The 25,361-nt window shown below is 45.0% G+C and overlaps 1 protein-coding gene across 13 annotated transcripts in view; it reads right to left on the bottom strand.

Moving 5' to 3' along the window:
* Nucleotides 1–25,361, bottom strand: part of CCSER2 (coiled-coil serine rich protein 2) — a 574,371-nt gene that overhangs the window by 433,869 nt on the left and 115,141 nt on the right. The window contains exon 1 of one of the 13 annotated variants that reach the window (XM_085607194.1): nt 4,744–4,840. The exons of the other annotated variants lie outside the window; for them this stretch is intronic. The gene's annotated coding sequence lies outside the window, so the exon portion shown is untranslated. Of the gene's footprint in view, nt 1–4,743; nt 4,841–25,361 lie in introns of those variants that run through there. 13 annotated transcript variants of the gene reach the window in all.

Raw genomic sequence — 25,361 nt, 5'->3', positions numbered from 1 at the left:
GCATGTAAATCAGGAACCCATTAAATCAACAGCAAACCTAATGAAAGGGTCGCGTCATTCTCTTATCTTGGCATTCTCTTCACCTATAGCGGATCCTGGAGTAAGCATATTGAAGATAACGGACTAAAGATGATACGGGCCTCTGAGGGCATATGTAGGTTTGCCTCCAAATTGAGTTACAGTGTACATTATTCTATAAAAAATACTCCCAGCAATTAACAGGTCAAACATCGGCATCATGCCAACCTCACATGGAATAAAATTGCCTTACGATAGTATAAGCAGTTTAATGTGTTTTCCGGGAATATATTACCTTCAAATATAGCTGAGACATATGAAACAAGCTACCAACTGGGGCAGGAACTTAAAAAAGTAGACACTAAACCTTAGACTACACCTCATTGAGCAGAGTGACCACACATCCTCTTCATATCCGATACTATTCACAAATTGGGATATGAAAGAAGTCAATTTGTTAATCGCTCGTGGGACAAATGTATTAACATTAAGCAAGCATACAACCTAATCTTTTCGTACCAGTGCTTGTACACTGCAATCATAGATAGCAGAGACAAATACAAATATGTTCCTTCACATCAATTATAGCACATTCAGATCTACGGGTGCATCAATGAAGAGATATTTCTTTTAAAGAAATTGCTCATCATGCTTATTTCAAGCTTTCACAAAGTAAAAAAAACACAAAAATGAAATACTACAGCTACAGAAGTGAAATGTTTAGGGAAAAAATCTCATTTGGATTCAGCCCTGGCCTACGAAAACTGCAGAGTACAATACAATTTTTAGTGGTCACAGATGAATAAGTTTGATCTTAATGCATCAGATACAGGGCTTGACTGACAGGAGTTCGCCCATCTCTTCGAAATGCACAAGAACCAAATCCTAAAGGAGAAAGCGGATACGGTTAGCAGTCAAGTGCAAAGTATGTTACTGTTTTTGCTCGATTTGTGAACGGTCAGTACATTTGATTGCTGATTGGGTTCAATTTCTAACAAGTCTATATACATAAAATCGAATCATTTCAAATGACTGCAGAAATGGACTATCCTCAAATAACCCATCCTTTTGCTTGGCATCTAAACACATGTGCATCTACATTAGTTTCTTCTCACCAACCGTACTATAGAGGTATACGTTGAGGGCATCGTTAAGTAAGAAGAGAGATTGCCATTTTTTGTTAGTATTTTATCTCAGTAAATCAAAGGAGGGTTGCACCGATATACCAATCTGAAATAAATTTATAAACGCTCTGCCACAATGCTAGGCTGAATCTCGAATCAGAATACGAAAAAATTAAGCTGCACATCTAAGGGCCAACATTTTGTTCGGCAGTCACAGGTTCCCACCGAGACTGCACATCTATTCATGCCAAGAACACTCATTACCTTCACATCTCATTCTAGAAAATTCCACTGCATCAAATTTGAGATAGTGTAGTCCATGCTATTTGATGGACATACCCAAACTTTGGACTGATGGAAGTTTGGGGTCGGGACATATCAATTTTAAAAGCATGTTTTCGAACAGATGGCAAAGGAGGACGTGGCACTTGCTATTGAAAACATTAAAACATGAAATGCAAATGACATAGAATATAAGGATAATATTTGATTCAGTTTTCAGAACCATATTAAATGTAAAATACGACCTCCTTACTTTTTTGAACTAATCATCATTATTCAAAATTGTGGGCGATTAAGCTGCTGCACTCGAAACTGAGTTCATGATCAGTGGTCCTTAGCTCTTGACAGGATCCGTGAGTTCCCGAAAAGAGAAATGCTTTATAAATAAATAAATAAATAAATAAGCGAAAAATAAATGAATGTTGGGACTGAATCCCTTCATCCATATTACCTGATAATTAGAAGTAACCTATGTAGCTTCACTTAAGATTAAGGTAGCACATTACAGCCAAGACTAAAACTGATGGCCTTTGCAGAGTCTTAGCGGCAAAACAAAATGGCGTGGAGGGGGTCAGAACTAACCACCATGCAGTGAGGAGCAGAGCAAAGTAGCCTATGCATCCCCCAAGGGCTTTCTCCCTTCCCCTGCTGCCTGAGCCGTTTCAAATAGTAGGGGTGTTCAGCTCATGTCACAGTTCAGGTGGGGACCTCCCAGGGTCTGTGAGACAGCATGGTTACCCTTGAAGGTGGCTGGAGGACCACCGCCACACGCTCCTGCCCAAGATGGCAGTAGTGAGGTAACTGCAGCCATAGTGCTGCCCTAAAAATCATCACGGGAAAGAGCCAGGGAGGGCGGAGGAGATTGTCAGTTGCATTTGACCTTTCATCATTTGGGATCAGTGTAAGGGGCTCTCCACCGTTGCAGGGAGATCGGCTGCAGCGCAGATTAGCTATTGGGGAGGACCGCGATGGATTGCAGCCTCACCGACTGGTCTTGGTTCCTGGTGTGGGTGATGGCCTCAATCCCCCCCTCAAACTAGAGGAGCCTAAGAGACTGCCCCTTCCTCATCTCCTTTACAGGTTTGAAGTAAGTAGCCTTTGGAGAACCTGGACTAGGGGACTCTTTCCCCCCCCCACTCCTCCACTACCACTTTACAGGTCCATCCTACTGAATCAAGGATTGCCCCCCACAAGGCCCCTGGCCCAATATGCCCAAGGCCACCCACAGTGGCAGCAGGATCCATTCCCCACACCCTGCAGGTGAAAATGAGCCAACTCTAGGAGGCGCAAAACCTTGCCTCAAACGCAATTCCAGGCCTGGGCTGGTAAGCGCTAAGACTTGGCTGCATTGGTGGTCACTACTGCTGAGAATCAGGGGAGTGGCGCCTCTTCTGCTGGAAATTCTGACTCTGGTACAGATAGTGTCCCCAGCTCTGATTTGAGCATCATGCTTGCAAAGGAGATACCTAGAACTGCAGGTGACATTATATGATGGTACTGTATTTCACTTTATGACTCCAGGCAGTCCTTATTGCAAAACCTCTACATTTGTATATGGCCCAGACAGCTGGGTCTTGCATCCTTTAATTTCCCCCACCTCCTCCCCACCCCCGCTCTCTAACCTGGAGTGGCCGATCTTTATCGACCTCACTTGAGGGGGTGCAATGTTATGGTTCAATCTTGTTTGATCAGAGCACAGTGGTGCAACTTGCCTTGGGATGTGCAGTTGGGTTGTGTTCCCCTACGCTGGGTTTTTGTTTTCTTTTCCATTGAGGTGTGTGTGATTTGTTGTATAACCAGCCAATGAGGTTGGGTGCACTGGGTGGGGGTGGGGTGCATCAGACTTTCATTCCGATGGCCAACACTTTTTTTTCTCTAAAAGTAATTACCTGGACTGTACGTGGCCTAAACTTTCCATCAACAAAGGTGGGCTGGCAGTTCCTGATATGAACTCCCTTATCTCACCGCACAGTTGAAAGGGGCGGCCTGTTGGAGACCTGACCTTTGGAGCGAGGCAACTACTGCTACACAATACACCCCTACTCGCCCTGACTTGCTGGCTTTATTGCTTAAACCCCTTCTTCAACAACGGGGGCACCCAACTGGAATCCTAATTCGTATGCTCCACTTTGCGTGGGCTCTCACTCTCCAGTGCACAAGGACAAAGATCCTTTTGAAAACTGCCTTTCTTTCACAGCCTTAATACAACTACCCCATGATGGTGACTGGTCTGGCATGACCAACCTGGGAGCTTGGTACACTAATGGACAACTATGGAGTTTTCACAACCCGATCCCGGCTAAACCACTGCAACTCCCTCCCCCCCACCCCCGACTAATAATCTTCAGACCCTAATGAGACAGACACAGGTAATCTTAGATTAAATGAGGAAACTTAAGACCACAGATTGGTATGTAGATAAAAATCGGTACCTTACAAGACTATGCCAGAGCTATTGTAACATGCAGGAAGGGCTTCCTTGCTCTAGGAAGCAATACGAAGGCTCTGATTATCTTTGTTCCCATTTGTAGTACCCTCAAGAATGAATATCACAGCGGGGGGGGTACCTTCTTTGATGAATCTACGAACCTTGACTTATTTTTAGCAACAAATCACAAGCCAAGATGGAACTGTAATATGTTTTCCATAAGCTTTATGTCGCCGTTATCTCATTCATGAATTCTAGCAAGAATGAGGTTATTATTTCTGTGATGATTATTTGTTAACACATGTAAATACGAACATTAAACTTACATTTAACCAAATTTCCCAACACCCTCCTACCCCAATTGGTCTGCCTTCTCAATGTCGTAAATGTCTTAACTGCTATCCAGCTACATGTTCTCCTGGATAATCATCCATCCAGCACACTTAATGCATCTAATACATCTGCACATACCCAACAGTCTAACGATACTGCTAATGCTATACCACTATTATGTCAAAATAACCCACTAACCTTCTGCTATCTGACTCGGAATGAATACGTTAACCGAAACACAGTTATAAACCAAACAGCATATACATAACTACAACTCAAGTTGTCCATTAAATGCCATTGTATGCTTCTTTGTGCTCAACCAAACTATTTAACCTCGCCATATGAAGTTACATCTGTCAATTTAATGACTAGGTGGTATGTATGGTAAAATTGTTTTATGTCTGCAATCATACGGTTATCATATTGCTATTAAGATTTGCAATGCCTGTTTTGCTTCAGCGGTATCTTACAACATACAATATGAAACTGCTAATGGTTTTCCTCACATTGAAAAATTGCTTTAGTAGTTACTGTTGCGCTGAAGAACAAGTTATTTACCTTCAGTAAAACATTATCTGGTAGAGACTATTTAGCCGCAGATTCCTCATTTTAGAATAATCCCCAGGCGTCAGACTGGATCCTGGAAATAGTTTGTGAGCAGTAACCCTGGACAGCAGTAGGTGGCGTCGTTCAACTGTGTGTGGCATCATCTGCGCCAAAAGTGACGTGCACAGTGCCTATATCTTCATCTGATAGAGACTCCTAGCCACAGATTAATTTGCTTTCTTTAGTAACATTTTGCAAAAAAAGGAATCATTCAATACAAAACACACAGTTTCAAAGCAGCATGGATTAGGGTGCAGTGGCATACAGTACACTGGTGCAGAGTAGAGTGGTGCCGAGTAGAGTTGCGAGTGCAGTTGCGTAGAGTAGTGTGCGTGGCGTAGAGTAGTGCCCGTGGCGTAGAGTAGTGCCCGTGGCGTAGAGTAGTGCCCGTCGCATAGAGTAGTGCCCGTGGCATAGAGTAGTGCCCGTGGCATAGAGTAGTGCCCGTGGCATAGAGTAGTGCCCGTGGCATAGAGTAGTGCCCGTGGCATAGAGCGCGGGGCGTAGACAGAGTAGAGCACGTGGCGTAGAGCGCGTGGTGTAGACAGAGTAGAGCGCGTGGTGTAGACAGTAGAGCACGTGGCGTAGAGCGCAGTGGTGTAGAGCAGAGCGCAGTGGTGTAGAGCAGAGCGCAGTGGTGTAGAGCAGAGCGCAGTGGTGTAGAGCAGAGCGCAGTGGTGTAGAGCAGAGCGCAGTGGTGTAGAGCAGAGCGCAGTGGTGTAGAGCAGAGCGCAGTGGTGTAGAGTAGAGCGCAGAGGCACAGACTGCAGAATCACAAAGTGCAGGGGTGCAGAGTGACGCAGAGGGCACAGAGCGACACAGAGCAGTGTTCATGGCGTTCAGTAGAGTGCAGTGATGTAAAGTAGCGTGCAGTATCAGAGTGGTGTGGAGGAGAGTGGTGTGGAGGAGAGTGGTGTGGTGTGGAGGAGAGTGGTGTGGTGTGGAGGAGAGTGGTGTGGTGTGGAGGAGAGTGGTGTGGTGTGGAGGAGAGTGGTGTGGTGTGGAGGAGAGTGGTGTGGTGTGGAGGAGAGTGGTGTGGTGTGGAGGAGAGTGGTGTGGTGTGGAGGAGAGTGGTGTGGAGTGCAATGCAGTAGCTTAGAGTCCAGTGGCATAGAGTGCACTGGGGTAGAGTGGAACAGAGTAGAGTGACGTTGCTTAGAGTGCAGTGGAGTAGAGTGCAGTGGGGTAGATTAGTGCAGAGTAGAGTGGTGTATAGTAGAGTGGTGCAGTGGCGTAGAGTGGTGCAGTGGTAGAGTGCAGTGACAAAAACTGCGCCCATTCCAGAGTTGAACCAGCAGGATCTCTACTTGTAATAATACAATGTGAATGGAAATAGTATAAAAATGTGTCATACCAGACTTGGCTGGCCTGGGTATCCTTCTCCAAAAGTGGTAATAACAATGTATTTACAAATAGATATACTACCAAAAGCTCATGAAAACTATGGAATAAATTATATATGTATATGAATGTAAAACTCAAAACAACTATGAACTAACACCACTTACCTCCGACATATATATCCATCATATACCACAAATGTAAAATACCCGCACTATGTCATACATTACCATATATCTCTAGGCGCTGTTCTTGCATTATCGTTATCGCATCAATTAACATCGCTCTTAACGTGACTCTTCACCAACGCACACCCTTCTTCCCCTCACCCTCCTATTCCCTTCACTTCCATCTCTATCTTCTCTGCTTTCCTGTTGAGCAAGCTTGAAAGGCTCTCTCCAAATTGGATTGTGTAGGAAACTGGGGTATTAATTGAAGGGGCTAAGTACCCATCTCAAGTAATATTCACAATCCTTGTCAGGGTGAACCACTAAAGTCACTAAATAAACCAGAGATCAGCTCCCTAGTAGCTATGGCACAGAGCACAAAGGCTTAACTAAGTGTCCAAGGTATGTATGAAGTACTAAAACAGTAAGAAAATTGAAATGCATAGCAATATAAATCCCCAAAACGAATTAGCAAAATAGAGTACACTTTAATAATCAAAATGACACCAAAATGACAACAATCCAATAAGGGTGAAGTAGACATATAAATTGTAAAAATGTTAAGTAGAAATAGCACCAAGACGCGCAAAGTGCTAATGAAAGTTCAATGTTGAAGTAGAACAGGACCTAGGATCAATTTGACACTAATCACAATTGAGTGTGGGTCAGACATGCTAAAAAGGTACACCCTGGTCAAAGATTTTGCGTCCTGACTTTAGTCCTTTAAGTCCCAGTTCCCTGCAGAGTATACTTCTAATGCCCCCCCCCCCCAAAGACATCAGGAGAGATACTTGGGAGTCTCCAGCTGCCACTAATCAGCTGGCCAACTGCAGTAAAGTCCTGCAGTCGCTTGTATCCCTGTAGCTTGAAAACAAGGTCAACCTTATGACCCTAGAGTCGACAATTATTGTCCTGGATACAAAAACGAAAGCAGGTCCAGTCTTTTAGGGCTCTACTCAGGTCTCAGACAGTAGGTTTAGTCCTCTTCTGATCTTCCACTGGTCCAGAAGTGTTCTGAAGTGGGTGCATGAATGTCCCACATTTATGCCCGGCACGAGCTAGTGGGCGGGAATGACCCCGGAGGACACCCTGCCCAATGGGGTAAAGGATTCCAGGCCTAACCCTACCCACGTTGGGAATTTCCAAGATGACTGTAGTCATTGGGCACACTAAACTTGGGCTCTGAGGGCTGGGGTGTGTACGGGGAGTGTACTATAGTAATCCTGGTGTACTCCAATATCGAACACTAAAATCCAGTTTGAGACAGTCCTTCTACAACCAACATCCTCAGACTTAAGTCTAGTAAAATTAAAGAGGAGCATTCAGCAAACAGACTATGGATACACACAGTGATTTGCCATTCTCGTGACCTTCTTTGAAGTGCACACCAAATGTTATATGTAAACCCAGCAGACCTGTCAAGCAGGAGTGACTATAAAAGCAGGACTAGACACTTTAATATCAATGAGGATGCTACAGCCCCATCCTGGTGATCACGCTAAACCAATTCTGGGGCAGTTCCCCTCTCCCACTGGGGTTGATGCCTGGCTGACTAGAAGGACAAAAGGGGAGGCAGACCCAGGTGTGAGCTACATCTGCCTGTGACAGGAGAGGCCACCAAGGGTCTGGGCACAGGCCCACGGCCATCCTATCAAGGGGAGGAGAACCTCTCACAACACCCAAGGCCCACTGTCCCCATCCTGGGATTAGTTCACACCTCTGCACAGTTGAACCATCAATCTCCGAGGTAACAGTTAAATACTTGCACAAAGGCCTCCAGAGGCTTTAGGCAGACAAAAGGTTACTTTTCTAAAGTACCTTTTATGTAACTGAAAACATTCAACCTTATCAGTGATATGGATTTTGTTTTACTATTAAAGACAGTCCTGGAAATATTTCTCTATCTGTTTCCAAGGCTGAAATAACATTTATTAAATGTAATATTGTATCCCATCGCATTCCTATGGAACAACCACCCCTTCTACAGTGAAAATAGCTTTTAGGACATTTTCACTGTAAGAACATGATTAACATGTTTAACATTAAACTAGTACATGTCCTACTTTTAAATACAATGTGCCCTGCTTTTATGGTAATAAGCCAAACTTAGGAGTGACTTATAAATATTTAAAAATAAGCGTTAGACCTGCCAAAAGGGGTTAACAGGTAGAATTTCCAATTAAAACCGGCACAGCCAAGCTATTGGTGGCAGTCCTCCAGTTAGGTTTACATTGTCACTGTAGCAGATGGCACAATGAGAGCTGCAGCCCACTTGTAACATTTAACTTACAGGCCTTGGGTACAAGAGGGACATCTAGGTAAGTTAAATATGGCAATCAAGAGTATACCAATTTTAACATGTTGGAAGGAGAAGCAAGATCACTTGACCACTGGTAAGCAGGGGTAAAGTGCACAGAGTTCTATAGCCAGTAAAAGGCAGGTTCAACAAAAAGGCCAAAGAACAGAGTGGCTGCAGAAAGTTCAGATTTCCAACAGATATTTTCTCTTATGCTCATATTCAATTACTCATCATAAGCTGTAATAAGATATATTGCTTCTGATGCAATTCAACACCAATTATGTTTTACAGAACATCTCTGTTCTACAAAATCCCAATAAAATTCTTCTGAACACAAATATTAAAGTAGCTTTGTTTAATGGGTTTCCTGAAATGTGTATGCAAAAATATATTCATTGGATGGCACAACACGTATGATCCTTATTAAAGGATAAGAAACCAACGCTCAAATTAATCATTTATTTACTTAATAGGTAAATAGGACTGCTTACGATTTATTGACTTTAATCACTCTGGCCGATTTACTTATAGGAAAGCACATTGTGGGACTCTGCATTCCACATGGCGTTCGGAACTCGGGGAGTGATCCAGTCAACATTCCATTAATGTTCCATATTCTTGGAAGAAGGGTGTGCAAGGATATTAAAACGCAATAGCAAAACGAGATTAAAATTCGATAAATCAAGATGAAAATAGATGCTGTCATTTGTTATTCAGTGCAGAGCGCACGCACCAACCTCATTTCAAAAGGTTATAGCTTACATTGTGCATCACCGGGACAGTTAGTAATTGGAGAATGAATGAAGTCAGTTCTTCCATAAGACAACAAGGCCACGTCTATCTACATAATTCATGGGGTTCTTTGACTCATGTCGAGAATAAAATAGAGCTGAACGTCTTTAGCGTCTATTGCGTCACAGATTATTTACATACAAGTTTGGTGAAAAACGCATTCAATCAGAAGTGTGCATTGTTTTTTGAGCACCAAAACATAAAATAATTCAATTATACTGACCCTGAGAACATTTAAATAATAGGACGTAAAGACTGAGGAGTTCCTACAAACTAACTGCAGCAGCAAGATCATGTGCAAATCATTCATCAGATCAAGCTGCACTATGCAACACATTTTTAATAGCCTTGTACCCCGTGGGCTTTACAAAAGGGTCCTTCAGTTAGGATTTCCCCATCTCAAAGGGCCTCTATAATGAACTACGAACAACAGTCTCCTTAAACTAATTTTTTATTGTACCCTTCTGACAAACATGCCGAAAATATTTTTGTGCCGATTTTTATATTCCCCCCTGGTTGAATTTGACCTAAATGTATCTGATGAATTTACATATCCAAACATAACATATTCATTTGGCTAGAGTCATGTTCTAAGGGCTTTAGAAATCCTTGTAGGCCATGGCAATTTCTGCTGCACAATCCAACTGTGCCATCACTCAGGCCATGCCTGTTGGGAAAACCCATATTTAGTGATGAAGTTTGGTTTTTCGTTACCCGTGTACCATCTGTAAAATTATTGTTCTGTTCCAAGACACCCTCTTCACTTTTATGAGTGAATTCTGTGTCCCGCGGCCAGGAGTGCTCTTTGTTGGAGGCCTTCTCTCAGTAAGAATGGTGACTACTGTGGAAGATTGCTCAAACGCTCCTTCGGCCTCTATTCTGGATTCTATGGAAGGACTGGAGGAGAGAATTATGCCTTCACTTTCTTCTTTATTCAATAGCAGCCATTTCATTAAAAAACACACAAGACTACAATTCCAATGAGCCAAAGGGAATTTTAGAAGAAATCAACAGGCAACTTTGAATCAACAGTTCATTGTTCAATCGCAACGCGGCACTCCCATGAAAACCATGTTCCTGCAAACTCACATCTTTCTTAGCTGCTCGCAGCATCAAGCTAAGTTCCCTTTGCTCTCTTTTCCAATGTAGTTGTAAGTGTGGTTGCTCTGTTGGCTAGACATGTCTCATTACGTTGGTTCTTTATTGCACGTTTGTGTGTGTTCAGTCCCAGGGCTCGAGTAGGGGGTACACGCAGGTACACGGCGTCCATCACTCTTTTCACAGGGTGGACGCCGTCCCCCCTGCCAAGAAGCTGGGCCCCTCAGAAATAAGCTGAACGTGTCCCAGTGTAATTTTCAGACACCGGGACACGGTCAGCGTGTGAGGTCATTTGCATATTGTCAGTCCCTCCACTTCATTTTATAGGACTTGTGCCCTGTTCAGTCCGCCGCGGGAATGCTACGCTCTCCTCTGTGGCGTTTAGTCTGGTACAGCTCGGTGTGGTGTGGTCTTCCACCAGCTAGGGGGCCTGGCAGCAGCGCATCTCTGTTTCGGCACGCGATTTCAGAATCACCTCAGTGCCCGATTCTGAATCACACACCGACACCGCTGCTGCAGCCTGCAGACTCCGAGCCTTGCCCTCCTGGAGAGAGAAGTCCCAAGCTCCAGGGTAGGTACAGGCTGCGGCCTGCTTTGCATATTTCCCTAGCCAGATACTGGGTAGGTAGTGTGTGTGTGCTTCATAACGCCCGAGGGGTCTGTATTAAAATTAGGCAGTGAAAGCCAGTTTTTTCAAGGGACATGCTCCCAAGTAGTGAACCCCTTTTAAATATTGATACCAGTGGGGCCATGTGCCTGGGCTGTGACCCATCTGATTGTGAGGCTTTGCCCACCCTTAACTGCGGCTGACACCCAGCCTTCAAATAAACCCTGCAGCACATGTGCCTGCTTTTATTTACTTGACGCGCTAAGATAGCGAGCCTTCAGAGGTCGTGTGACCTCAGCCTTAACGTTTGCCTGGGTTTTTGTGCCTGTGATCTCCCGCTGGGTTACCACTGAGATGTCTGACGACATGTTGGGCGAGGGAGACCCATTAAGTGTCCTTCCTTGGGATGATGAGTTTTACCAGTCTATTGATGCATCCATATACAGGGCGGCTGAGGAGTACATGGCGCCTATGGAGCAACTCTTGTCACACCAAAAAGCTCGTGCCTGGGCACAAATGTACGCAGCTCACTCCCCTCTGACCCCAATTCCCACAACCCCCCCTTAACCAGGACAAGGAACCGGTCCCAGCTAAGCAACCCAGCGAGGCGCGGGTAGATTATGATGCATTTGAGCACCTTAGAGAGTCCTTCTTGGCGCAACACCTTCAGCCCACACCCAATGTGAATGTCACAGACACTGGGACTTCTAGCCGCCACAGCCCACCCCTGACACTCTTGATGATGATGAGGCTGCGGGCCCTTTGAGACCTTGGCGCCCATCCCCTCCGCCTCCTGGCCATGACTTCCCTGCTGACAATTCTAATGATTTACTGGACCGTGAGGAGATCTTGCACCCTTGCTCCTCAGAGTGGGCTCTGTCCACAAAGGTGGTCAGGTACATGGCGGCCCAAATCAGGGCCCCTATGGGCAAAGAATCACGTAACCGCTTGTGAGACGAACGCACCTACCCCTCATTGGAAGGAAAGGTGGCTCTTACACCAGAGCTCGATCCTAGAATGGCCACCTTCTTGGCCAAGTTTATGAAAGACCCTAAGAAGGGCATATATAGATATTGGCGGGCAGAAGTCCTGTCCAGGTGGGCTCAACGGACAATCATTTTTGAGCAATGCGAACTGCACCCTGTCCACAGAGCGCCGGCACGTCTTGCTCATAAAAGTGGACCCGAACCTGGGTGATCTTGTTGATTTGGAGGCTGGTGCTGTGGCTCAAGGTGGCCTCTTCGGGGAGCCCTTTATCAAAGAGTTTATGAATATTTTCAAGTTATTGGGCAAAGCTCAGTCCTCTATCAAGAGGTTTATCCTGCTCTGGATTTTCGGGGGGCCGGTTGAGGCAAGGGTCGCTCGGCCGGCCAATACTCCACAGTACCAACCTAGAGGGCAAGGCTTCAAAAGAGGACAGTACCAGGACCAGTCCAGCTTCAGTAACTTGTACTCGCCAAAGGGTAGGTGCTCCAGAGGCCAAAGATCCAGAGGTTTCTACCAGACTACCAGTTCCGGTGAGTGTTCACCCTTCTTCCCTTCAAAAGGTAGGGGGCCACCTGGCAAATGTTTCCCACGTGCTGAGGCAAATCACAACCGATGCGTGGGTTCTAAAGACTCTTCTGGGGTTTCATATAGAGTTCCTGGGAGACCTGGTGCAGATGGTGCGCCCATGACCCATTCTGTTTTCGGCTCAGGAAGCCGCACCGATGGTCACAAAGGTGTCTGCTCTTCTGGCCAAAGGGGCTAATTGCCCAACCAACTTGCATCCTCACGGCTTTGTCAGCAACATATTTTTGGACGACAAATCTGATGGCGGTCAGCATTCAGTCACCAACTTACGGGAATTCAATGAGCGGCTTGTGTATTGCCACTTCAAGATGGAGGGAATTCACCTCCTTCGCGATATACTTCGCACAGCAGACTGAATGGTGCGCCTGGACCCAAAGGATGCCTATCGGTCCATGCCGGTGTTTCCCCAACACACAGGCGCTTCCTCCAGTTCATTTGGTGTCAACAGGTATTTGAGTTCCCCACCCTGCTCTTCAGTCTGTCCTCCACTCCCTGGTCTTTTACTCAAGTCGGTAGTGGAACACCTTGGGGCACAATTCCTGCGCATGATCATCTACCTGGACGGATGCTCTTCATGGATCAGGATCCCCACGAAACACCCGCAGGGCGCAATAGACCTGCTAGAGAGCCTAAGCTCCAACAACAAGGTAAAACCCCTCCTCGTGCCCTCTCAGAAGGTCCCTTTTCAGGGCTTTGTAATCGACTCCATGACAATGACCTTGAGTCTCCCCTCTTGTTAAGTGACGAAGATTCGACACGAGGAATGGAAGGCTCTGCCAGAGAGTGTCACTGCTTCATCTCTCACGCCTGGTGAGGATGCTCTTTGCCTCTACTCAGGAAATGTTCCCAGGACCCCTTCACTATTTGTCTCTGCAGCGCCTCAAGGTGGCCCATTTGCGTAGGGGCCTTCCCTACTTGCACTGTCTCCAGAGGCACGAAAAGAAATTCAGTGGTGGCTCTCCTATAAGGAGGCCTGGAATGGGAGAGCAATCTTTGGGTCAGTTTGAGGCAGCCCCTTGACACAGTTACGGGTGACTAGCCGCGTAATATAAACCACTGATTGACTGAGCTCAAGATCTCATTATAGAGTCAGACGCCAGCAGGTTAGGTTGGGGCGCTCGATGTGGAGATTTCTCCACAGACGGTGTGTGGTCTCTGCAAGAGCGGAATTTGCATAGAATTTGCTTGGAGCTCCCGGCTTAATCGTTTGCAGTCCGCTACTGGACCAGAGACAGGATTCAGTCCTGCATTCTCCTCAAGATGGACAACAGATCTGCGGTTTGGTACATCAACCACCTAGGTGGTACTCGGTCAAAGGCTCTCTCGGATTTGACATCAAGTTTTTGGAACTTCTGCTTAGACAACCAGATCTCAGTGACAGCGGAGTATATTCCTGGTCTCGACATTTTTGGGACTCCAGTATCTGGAAACTGACCCAGAGGTTTTCTCACCGATCTAAATCCACCGGGATCAGTTCATGGTGGACCTGTTTGCGTCCAGACTGGATGATCAACTGCCCCTGTTCTCCAGTTGGAGACCAGATTCTCAGGCATGTGCCACAGATGTCTTCCTACAGGACTGGAGCCTAGAAAAGGGTTACGAGTTTCCCCCATTTACCATGATTACCAGAGCATCAGCTAAGACCAGGCGCCAGCAAAAAAAGAGTCCTAGTCACCCCGATTTTGAAATTTCAAGTTTGGTTTCCAGTTCTTCTGGAACTTTCTTGGGATTTTCCAATCAGACTCCCCCTCTGTCTGATTCGACTACTCAGCCCGGATCTCCTTCCTCATCAAATGGTCTTGGAGGGATCCTTGCGACTTATGGACTGGAGGGTTTCCGGAGTCAATGGTCAGTCTCAGTCCTTTCGAGCAAGGCTGAGGAGCTTAGGGCCAAGGCCTGAGCAGACAGTACCAGCAAGAGATACCGATCGGCATGGATGCAATTCCACCATTGATGTGTGCGATGGGGTAGTATAAGTTATCTCCTTTCTGGTTCATTTGGCACAAGAGGGTTTGGCATAACGCTCCAATAATACATTCAGCGCCGCTGTTTCTGCGGGACATGTGCCTGTGGCCAGAAACCCTGTGGAGAAGCATCCCTTTGTCTGTCGCCTGCTGCAAGGTATTTGTTTGTAACTTCCACTGGAGCCCACGTACTCAGAACTCCAGGACGTGAATCTTGTGCTTAACCCGTTTCTGTCATGGCAACAAATAGGTTCTTGTCAAGAAAGGAACTATCAGCGAAGCTGGCCGTTGTTGTGTCTAGTGTCTTGCAGACAGGACTCTAATGAGAGAGCCTTGGACATTTCTGGGCGTGTTTTTTCCCCTTCAGGAGATTCGTTCACCATTTCCAAATTAACTAAGTCGAATACTAAGATTATTGAGTACCCACCCTTCCTTTCCGGAGGTGCCAAAGCTTGGTGTGGTATAGTGCCTCAAGGCATATGTGGAGATGTCGGAACAATTCCACCGTCAGGGTGAGACACTTTCGATGCACTTCGGAAACTGCACAAGGCGGTATCTTCGCCCACCATTGTTCGATGGGTTCACTGGGATATGCAGGAAGCTGGAGTAGACGTCTGAATATTTGGTGCGCACTCGGCATGAGGAGCAATGGTGTCAAAGGCATTCAGCCTAGGTGCTCGTCTGGAGGATATTATGAATGCGGCAGACTCGTCATCTGATTCCACAGACAAGTAAGTATTGACTTCTTTGTTCCGTATTTGAACGTGGATATTTTTGTCGTATTGACATTGACCCCATGTGGTTTACGGTTTTGTTCTAATGATTGTTAACTTGTGGTTTATATCTTGAATTCTATTATTATTTATCTTGCATGCATAGTTATGTGCTGGTCTTTACAGATGAAAGCACTGGCGTGAGGGGTTTCTATAATGGTTCTACCTTTTTCCCAGGACTGGATTCGGGGAAGCAGGAGACTTAAAGGCAGAGCTACGGCATGACTCGCGCTTCGAAAGAGGATGTGAGCTCGCAGGAACACCGATTTCATGGGAGTGCAGCAGCGTGATTGGACAATGATGAACTGTTGATGCAAAGTTGCCTGTCGATTCAACAAATATTTCCTTTGGTTCATGGGAATTCGTGTGTTTAATAAGAAACGGCTGCTATTGAATAAAGAAGAAAGTAAAGGCATAATCCTTGCCTCCTAGTCCTTAATAGAATTTAAACTTCCTGCTACAATAGCTAGGACATTCTTTATCATCTCTGCTAGTGCCCTTTACCTTTAGGAGCTTTCCCTCTTGCTGTTTTTGGATAGTCTTAGGTTTTGGCGGGTGGATACCTAGAGTATCTCTTTCAATGTAGAAGGGATTTGTGAAACTATTCCTCGTACCTGTGCAGTAAAGGAATTCCTGAGAGCAGACACGTTTTAAGGCATGGGCAAAGTGGGCTCTGGCTCAGGGCCCGAGCCTTTCTGAGATCCCCTGATAGAGCCAGCTCTGTTCTGAAGAGAGTCTTGCCCTTGAATGATTCTTAAACAGATAGTTTTAAATACTATTTCCCTTTCATGTATCTTTAATGTGGGTGATGTGTGAGAGTCTACTACAGGCATCTTGCAGAGAAAAGTTGTGTTCATGTTTCATGCAACATCCATAAAGAGTTTCAGATCAAAACAGGACCTCACATAGGAAATGGGAGGGTGTTGTGGAGATTATTTGCAGTAATATTAGTAAGCTACAAGCGGTAAAACCGGCAGTGCCACAGCCAGCCAGGACAACTCTGCACCCGGACTCCAAATGCTAGGTAAAATTGACCTGACTGTTGTGGCCTGGTCCAGGGACCCCTATAACCATAACCCTGTAATAGTTCCACTTATATCGACCTGCAAGTGACTGATTGTCACTAGTGGTTTTTCCCATTGACCGCAATGTTAGATTTTTCATGTATTATTTTGGACAGATTTATTAAATCTCTAACTCTGGTTATATGTACGCTATTCTGTTAGTTTTTGTATACACTCTATTTTTATAAATTGGTGTCAGATTGCAAGAGTCATGTCAATTACTTATCGTCCATGTTGGTACTCTGAAATGCTTAACACATGTTCCTCTAATTAAGCCTGACTTCTCTTTGCCACACTAACAGGACTGAGCGAAGGATTCATTAGCATGAATCCAAGGACCATCTTTGGGGTATTGTAATACTATTACCAGGTGCGGTATAACCCCCACACCACATAATAATCCTCTTACCATGAAAAGGATTATAGTTTGTGAGACATGGATCTAGGCACTTTAGATGCTATTGCATTATGTGTTGCTCTCAAACCTGTAAATCGGTTACTGCTTAATACGAGTACCAGAGGGGGCTTTCATACAAATTAAATAACTATATGCAGTGCTTAATTTTGCAACAACTGTGGAACCAATTATGAAATGATAAAATTATTAATATATATCAGGCAATGGGGTGAATCATGCATTATAAAAACTGCCATGTACAGTTGTTTATTTTATTTAAAAGTATTGTGGAATATTGTATAAATGAGTTACACCTGACAAGAGAAATAGTTTTTCTTTAGCTCATTTTTCTTTTTACTGTACAAAAAGTAAAAATAAAAATGATTCTACAAAAAAAAAAATCAATTCATTAACGCAGCCCAGTTGCTGACAGATACGTGCCATATATAGATTCTCCTTCTCCACAAGAAGCAATGTATGTCAATTTTCGCACTACTGTATCCAGCGACCAAATAAGGGATGGGGAGCAGGCTACACTCAAACAAGCACTGGCAAAGTCAATAGGTCTCGTCTTGGTACTAACTGGTTTTGCTAATGCTTTTTGGTGATACTGAAAAGCACTGGTAAAAAGAGAGGTTTTTTCTTGATGCGGTTTAGTATCTGCAAAACAAAAGAAAAATTGTGATGTTGAATCCATTGATAGCAGTCGCATCATTCTGTAGCCACACACATGCACCACCAACCATGCACGTGCCTACAGAATGATACAGTTTTGCAACAAGAAGAGCAGCCTTCCTGCCCTAGGACCATGGGAACAGACTCATGTTCCCCTGCAACTGTTATTGCCCTTGACAATTAATTTTGTTTGACTGGGCAAATTCTGAATTCTTGGTAAATGAACGAGCCTAATGGGGAATATAATTGGTACTGGTCTTTTGGACACAGTGGTCTTCTAGTTTTAAGGAGATTCATATGCTACAAGTGATTCAATTGCAATTTGCAGGTAGGAATACATTGGCACGCTTAATCTAGTGTTTAGGTTTTTTTGTTCAGTGGTCATCAACATTTATGTTCTTTCTGCTCCAAGTCGTTTCTGTCCTGATGATGACCTAGTAAACTGTAAGGGTCGAAACATTGTCAACGCATCATAGGCAAATTGGGGAAGAAACATTGATTGTGGTAGGTTCCATCCTATTTGGACCTTTAAATCAATTAAAAAAAATACTTTGTCATTGCTTTTGTTTATGTTTACTCTGCAATTGTTTGAATACGATTGCTTAATGTAATATTGTGAACATGAATTGTCTGCTTGTATGTTGTATTTTAATATAATTTTGGGTGATTTAAATAATTTCAATTGCTTTAAAAAACAAGCATTGGCATAGCCAATTGGTCTCGCTTTTGGGACCTTATAAGTATTTAGTTATGCAGCGCAATATCCTTGGTGCAACAACATCAACCGTTGCATGGCTAAACACTTATAAGATCCCAAAGGCGAGACCTCTTGGCTATGCCAATGCTTGTTTACTGCAAGACTTTGACCAAGAGCAGGAGGAAGCTGCAGAAAAGGGAGAAAAACAGATGACTAAATATGCAGGAAAACAGTGACAAACGTATAACTAAGGGATGAAAAAGAACATGCATGAGAAAAAGGTGCAGGGAGTGTACAGTGGTTGATGAGAGTAATGTGGTGGAATAAGGACTAGACCGCCTTGGTATTCACAGCCCCGAAATTCAGTTGAGTTAGTAGATGGCTTCTGAGAAAACCTTTGGTCCCCAGCACTTATTCTTTTATAAATTAAGCACTGGTACAGACCCACAAACTCTTCAGGCGGGTAATCAGAAACCATATTCTACACCCTCCTTAAATGGTTTGATGAAAATGGTCAGAGTTGTACTCAAGACTAATACAAGAGGAAATATTTTTCCAAGGGTGGAAGAAGGCCACAGGTGCGAGCGACGAGTCATGAGCGCGTCGTCTTGCATTTGTCAATCCGGTTGCAGAACCTCCGTCCCACATAACGGCAGTAGAAGGGGGCTCGATAGGTGACATCCTCATGCTTGTCCTTCTGATTAAGTTTTATCAACTCCCACCAAAGTCGGCTCAATGGCGGAGCGCTGATTCACAGAGCTCTGACCGCGGGGTCGCCACTCTTCCCCTCCCCGTTCACAAACAATTACACCGATTACAGTCTGTATTCTATAAAAAGCTGCAATGGAGCGAGATCTACAGTCAGACTTATGGCACTGTCTATTATAGAAAGGTATTCTATGATCATGCATGAATGAAGAGTGATTGACATATCAACGCGGTGAGCACTGACATCTGGGTGTGTTATTGTGCATGTTTTACAAGGGGTCTAGAGGATATACCACAGCAAGGCCACAGTTGTAAATGTCGTGTATTAGCATCATGAAAATGGGAGTCTGAAACTGAAAAAATTTAAAGGCACCTGAGAGAATGAATACCTTTCTCCGAGGTCATTAGGGTTAGAAGGTATGTAAAGTCACATTACCTATGACATATTAGTGAATTGGTGTTAAAGACTGGCTCGAGCATGGATCGCAGTATCACTTTCCTGCCTCGCGAACTTCTAATAAAGAGTACATAACATTAAGAGTAGATAAACAAAATACTGCCAAATGTTTAACGGTAAATATTGTATTTTGTACTACTTAGGTTAAATATACTGAAAGTGAATGCTTGCAATTAAATTCTTGCTTTAAGTCAAACATTTAAGCCCTATTTAACAGCAAGGTTATGCCCTTGTGTGTGCCAATGAGATCAGCCGCTCATCCATTCTACATCTCAATAAAAAAAAAAAAGTTCACCTCTATTGGCCAAAAATTATCTTACTTCAACCTAGTGACCGAACGGAGTAAAAAAAGAAAGTGAAAGATACAATATTCTGGGAGTCCTATGCACTACAAACATGTGCTGTTAGGCAAAAAAAGGGTTGTTTGCACACTTCAGTATCATTAAAGGTTTTAATGAAAGTTTGAAACTCAACCTACACCACAGCCCCTCCACAAAAGGCATGACTGGAACTTTACTTGCAACCTGTAATCTAACCGTGACCGAATTCTATAGTCGTCTAGTCAAATGCGAAAATCACATCACTCGTCGGTGTGTATTGTTGTTCCTCGGTGGTGACTCTTTCCGCTGTGACAAAAACCTACCCTACAGATTATAAAAAAATCTGGGGGGCGGGGCGGTGAAAAGAGTGAGGCGAAGAGCAATACAATGAGGGGGGGAGGGGGAGATGGATCGGAGAGGAGAAGGAATCAGCTGCGTACAAAGGGGCTGAAAGAGATCTAGAGAGAAGGGAGAGCCGGTGGGTGACTGGGAAGATGAGGGAGAGAATAGGACAGGGGCTCGGGAGACATGTGGTGAAGAATACGGGAAAAGAAAGGGGTGGCACGGTCGGTGGGTGGGGGAGTGGTGTGGTAGGGGAGGGGAAGAGTGGCGCTGCGGGAGGAGGGGGACAGAGAGGCAGCAGGGAAGCAGTGAAGGGGAGGGGGCGGAGGCTCGGAGGGGCACGAAACTGGCAGCAGGCAGATACCAAGCCATTCCTAGACAAGGCATAACTGGGTTGCACGGAAGGGAGACTAGCACAGTGTGGCTGCGGGTGGGTGTTGGGCAAAGGTAATCTAGCGGGGACACACCATGGAGTCGCCCATTGTCAGGGGGTGCCATAGGTTGCTGGGGCGGAAAGAGGGGCAAGGCGGTGACAAGAAGCGGGCTTGCCCAGAGTGGTGGACGTGAGGTCAGTCTGAGGGGGAACACAGGCTGTCCAGGAGCACGTGATGCCAGTTGTTCTAGCGAGAGGGCATGGGAGATGAGCTGGGGACCTTCCAGGGATAAGGGAGGGCACAGGCCGGGGGGCGCGAGGTGGCATGTGGAGACATAGATGAGGTGGAAGTTGCAGAGCTGTGGCCCGACACTGGTCTGTCGGGTTCCACAGCACGCACCTGAACGCACAAACATTGATGCAGCGCCCAGCCACACACTGCTCGTGCTTCTGGGAGCTCGTGTTGAACGGCAGCTATCGGAGAGGGTAAGGAAGCGGCGCGACGGACTGAGCGACTGCTGGGTTTATACATTACAATACTGCGAAGCAGAGTAGTTTCATGACCGGAGTCCTAGCAGCGCAGATTCCAGTAAGAAAGCTTGATTGATTAAAGTACCTGCCGTAGAGAATCGTGTTTCATATGTTGTGTTACAGAAGAGTAAAGACCCTAAAGAACCTCTCCAACAAACAGGAAGTTCCTCGGGCGTGGGAGGGGCAAACAAACCTGGAAAATGTGCAAACCCCTAAAGCAAAATGAACAGATCTCACCTTCCAGGTTCTACCACCTCTGCACCACCGGAGGTTGCACAAGGTAGCTTCGAGGTCAGTAACAAAAGCACTCCATTCAAGATTTCTTTTCCTCTTGGGAGCGATTCAGCGAGTGAAGGAAACTTCATTGGCGGCGAGGAGGCAGAGCTACGCTACGCTCTGGTGCAGTGGGTGCCAGACTCAGGCAAGGGCAAAGTGCCAAGGACAGAGCTGAGTGTATGAGGCCCCCTTCCAGAATAAGCATTGGCCGCGCGGTCTTGAAAGTGACACGGCCGCGCGCCCCCATGGGAGGAGCCAGTGAGCTAAATTCCATAAAACAACAGTAAAAAAAAAAAAAATGCGTGGTATTCCTGAAGAAAGACAAATACATTTCAGAACAGATCCTTAAAACGCCTCTCCCAGAGAAGAAGTCGGGAAGCAGACACAGCATTTGAGGGGCTAGGGAGCTACGTCACACAAGCATTGGCCGCGCGGCCGCGAAAGTAAAAGTGAAAGTGATCGCACGCCGCGAGCGATGCGCTTAATGAGCCATGAGAGAAAAGCTAGATGGCGCCTGATCGCGCGCTGTAAGGGGGCCCGCGAGCGATGCGAGGAATGCACGTTACTGTGCGCGTAACCACACGCTCTAGGCCACACAAAAAGCTGTGGTTGGCTTTTTAAAGCCCACTCACTAAATGTCTCGCCAGAGCAGCGCATGCGCTGGCTCAGGCGAGACCAAAAAAACTGTATGGGCACTGTTTCCCTCTCTATTGGTTTCTTCTACATTGTAAAATAGTGGTACATACATACTTTGTCCCCTGGAACCTCTGGGGCTTCCACAGAATGAGGTAGGTGCCATTTTTGGATATTGTTTTTTTAATGCCAATAGCTCAAATTCTCGCAAATGCAAGATCACTTTAATGGTGGCTGCGCCTCTTTCTTTAGACACTGCTTGCTGTATTCAGGTTACAGTGTGCAGCATCTAAAGAAAGGGTCGCGGCCAACGTTAAAGTGAAAGCGTGGTATTGGACGCTTTCACTCAAAAATTTAAAATAAATAAACAAAGGTTCTGTGGCGCGGCCACTAAAGTTAAAGCGGACAGTGTGGGAAATAGAAAAATAAAAAAGGGCCTCCACTATACTTAAAGTGGACCGCGCTGCAAATGAAATAAATTAAAAGGCGTGGCCACTATAGTTAAGGCGGACCGCAATGCAAATTAAATACATAAATAAGCGCGGCCGCTATAGTTAAAGCGGACCCCCAGCTATTACTACTAATGAAAATATAAATGCGGGCGGCGTGCTGCCTTGTAGGAAAGAACGTCGTGGGTGATTAAAGAAAATAGTGTCCAACGACTTATAAAGCAGACCGTGTAACAACACAATTAAAAAGTCCAGTAGTTATGGGAGGTTACAAATGCAGACAAGGCGGTACCAAGGAGGGACTACTAAGCCTATTCACAAATGAAAAACAGCTATTTCGCAAGGATAGTAACAGTAGCCAATTGAAAAGATGGGCCGGAAAATGGCAGAGCTTCTATACATACCTCGATACAGCATGCATCATAGAGCAGTGCATGCACTGCCCAGGCTTGACCAAAAAAAGTACATCACACAAAATGATCAGTGGAAGGACACATGTCAGCTAGTCAAGAGAGTCTTATAGAGGCTAGATTCCAGGGGACGGAGAAGAATAAGATGGACACAGAAAGGCATAAAATTAGAACCAAACAAATGAGTGACAATGAAGCCAACCAATGGTAAGCAGTGGATGGCATCTAATCCTCTGTAAATTCATGGTAAGCCCACAATAGGTATTTTGCAACAAGACAGCTTGCACGGTCTGGTAGACTCAACCTAAAAATAAAGCAAAACATCCAACGTTCTCACAAGGTGTATTATGTTCAATGCCACACAACCTCCCAGGACAAACTCAGTCAAAGCTGGCACTGACTCTGGGGTTTGATACACCCACTGAGAAATGCCTGACGTTGCATTCATCAACTTGTCCAAAGCAAATAATAGCCTCATCTTCCGTCTCCGAAAAGTCCTGAAATTTGAGCACATTCCTGAATAACGAACCCAATAAACATAGTAAAATTTTGGGGATGAGAAAATGGGGGGTTAGGGTTTGACAATTTTACGAAATAGGGGGAAATTAAAAGCACATACTGATCGCGAAACAAAAGGGGTTTATGTGAAACATGGTGTCCCACAAAATAATGTGCCAATTCCCTTGAAGTGAACTACGTAGATGGGAAGATAAACTATGGAATGTTTTGCATATTATGTTCAAACTCTAAAGCAAACATCTGCTTACTAAAACAAGTTGGTTAAATAGCACCGTGTTTCATGTGCCAATACTAAGGCAGCGGCTAAACATTTAAAATACATCGTGCCCAAATTTGACCAATTTCTAAACATTGTCTGATAATCAAACACTTTTTTTTAAGTAGAATATAGAGGCGATAGGCAGCTTTCTCTCCGTCTTTATTTCGTTCCCTGACAGGCTCCCACTGTGACTTCTTTCCCTCAAATCAGCCTTTGTGGATCCATCAAGCGCAAAGTACTGTGAATTACGGCCCTAAAGAGATTGATTTACTGTGCAAAGTGTTGCCCTGCTGCACACATCCTTCATTCTTTCAAGGCATCTCTATTGAAGCGTTCTTTAGAAAGTGAGATGTTGCCCCCATTCATAAAGGGTTTGGGGGTATGACAACACAAAGCATAAAGGAAGCCTCAATTTAACAGAGCCCCATAGTTTCGTTGAATGCCTCGAGAGAAACTGGCCTAATGCACAGAAAAGATATTCAGCTAACACAAATCACTTGCTAAAAGCAAAACAAACCTGTTGCGAGAGAGGAGACAGTAGCCATTTTGTGTGTTTCTCGAAGCTGGCGCTTTCAATGGACATGGCTTGATAAGTAGTTCCACAAAAAAGGATCTTAATAGATACGTTCTAGCCCAAAAATCCTCTCAGCGATAAAGTATTAGTTTCTTGCCGTTAATTTGAGCAACACGTGAAAATACTGCAACATGATAACAATCCGAAGGCTGTTGTTAGTTTGAGTGGGCATGTCGAGAGAATACCTGGTTTGGTGTTTGATTACGAGGCTGACATAATAGGTACACCCAACATTTTGCAGGGTTTACATATTTACAGTAATTAATTTGCCAGGAAGAAAAGGGGTCCCAAGTTGAGGGAGTCAGCAGGTGCTTAGCAGTTACTAGATTTAGTAGGTGGATCTGTGATCTGAATGCAGTCTTGAGTGATGAGGAGCCAGCCAGCAGGTTATCTAGAGGGGAGTTCCAAAGGAGGAGTCCAGTAAGTGTGGGATCGATATTCCAATGAATCACCTGAAGATTTGGGAACAGGTTATTGAGTGGGGGCTATAATGTGAGGTTTGAAAAAACATTTGCAGAGGAGCCAGTGAGGGAATTAAATAATATAAACAGCAAAAGTCTGGCTTTGTGGCAAAAGGCCAAGGGAACAGCATGTGTGGTGACTTAAACCGAGCTCTTGAAGCAAACGTTAGTACAGCTGGGGGAAGAGGCAGATGAACCAGTGTGGCAAGCAATCCTAGTGGTCAAGTTTGGTTAGGGCTAGTACAGTAATTACTTGTTTGGCAGTATGGAATGGGATACCTGGGCTAATCTGGCAGATATTTATAAGGGTCACCGATGGCTATGAGACTACAGAATAATTGCAGCCAAATGCTGGAGTTAAAAATCATGGTTCAGTTTCTGGCCTAGGCTGCAGAACCCAGGCAGTCAGGTGGGAGTAAGGATGATTGGGGGTAGGGTTGGGGAGGAAGGCTAACAGGGAAGTGGTAGGAAAACAGCTTCTCTGTTTAAGAAGACTTCAACATGAGAGCGAAGAGGCATCAAGTGGCGGATGGCAGTGGGGAGGTCAGACATCCACGACTGGGCGGTGAGAAGTGAAGGATTGGAACAAGAAACAATATATAGGTGACAACCCATAAAAGCCTTTAATGTCACAAAGGAAGGATAGACTGGGAATAGGTACGGACTGTGTGATGATTTTGGGAATAGGAATGGATTGAGGGATTATTTAGGGACAGCAACAACGCACACCACATTATTGGTAAGTATGTTGCAGGGAAACTGGAATTATTCAGCAGGAGAGGACCAAATTATGTGGCAGAGTTGAACTAATT

Source organism: Triturus cristatus, chromosome 1_2, assembly GCF_964204655.1.
Source record: "Triturus cristatus chromosome 1_2, aTriCri1.1, whole genome shotgun sequence".
Classification (NCBI taxonomy): Eukaryota; Metazoa; Chordata; class Amphibia; order Caudata; family Salamandridae; genus Triturus; species Triturus cristatus.
Note: the sequence above shows the minus strand (reverse complement) of the source record. Positions and strands in the feature narration are given on the sequence as shown.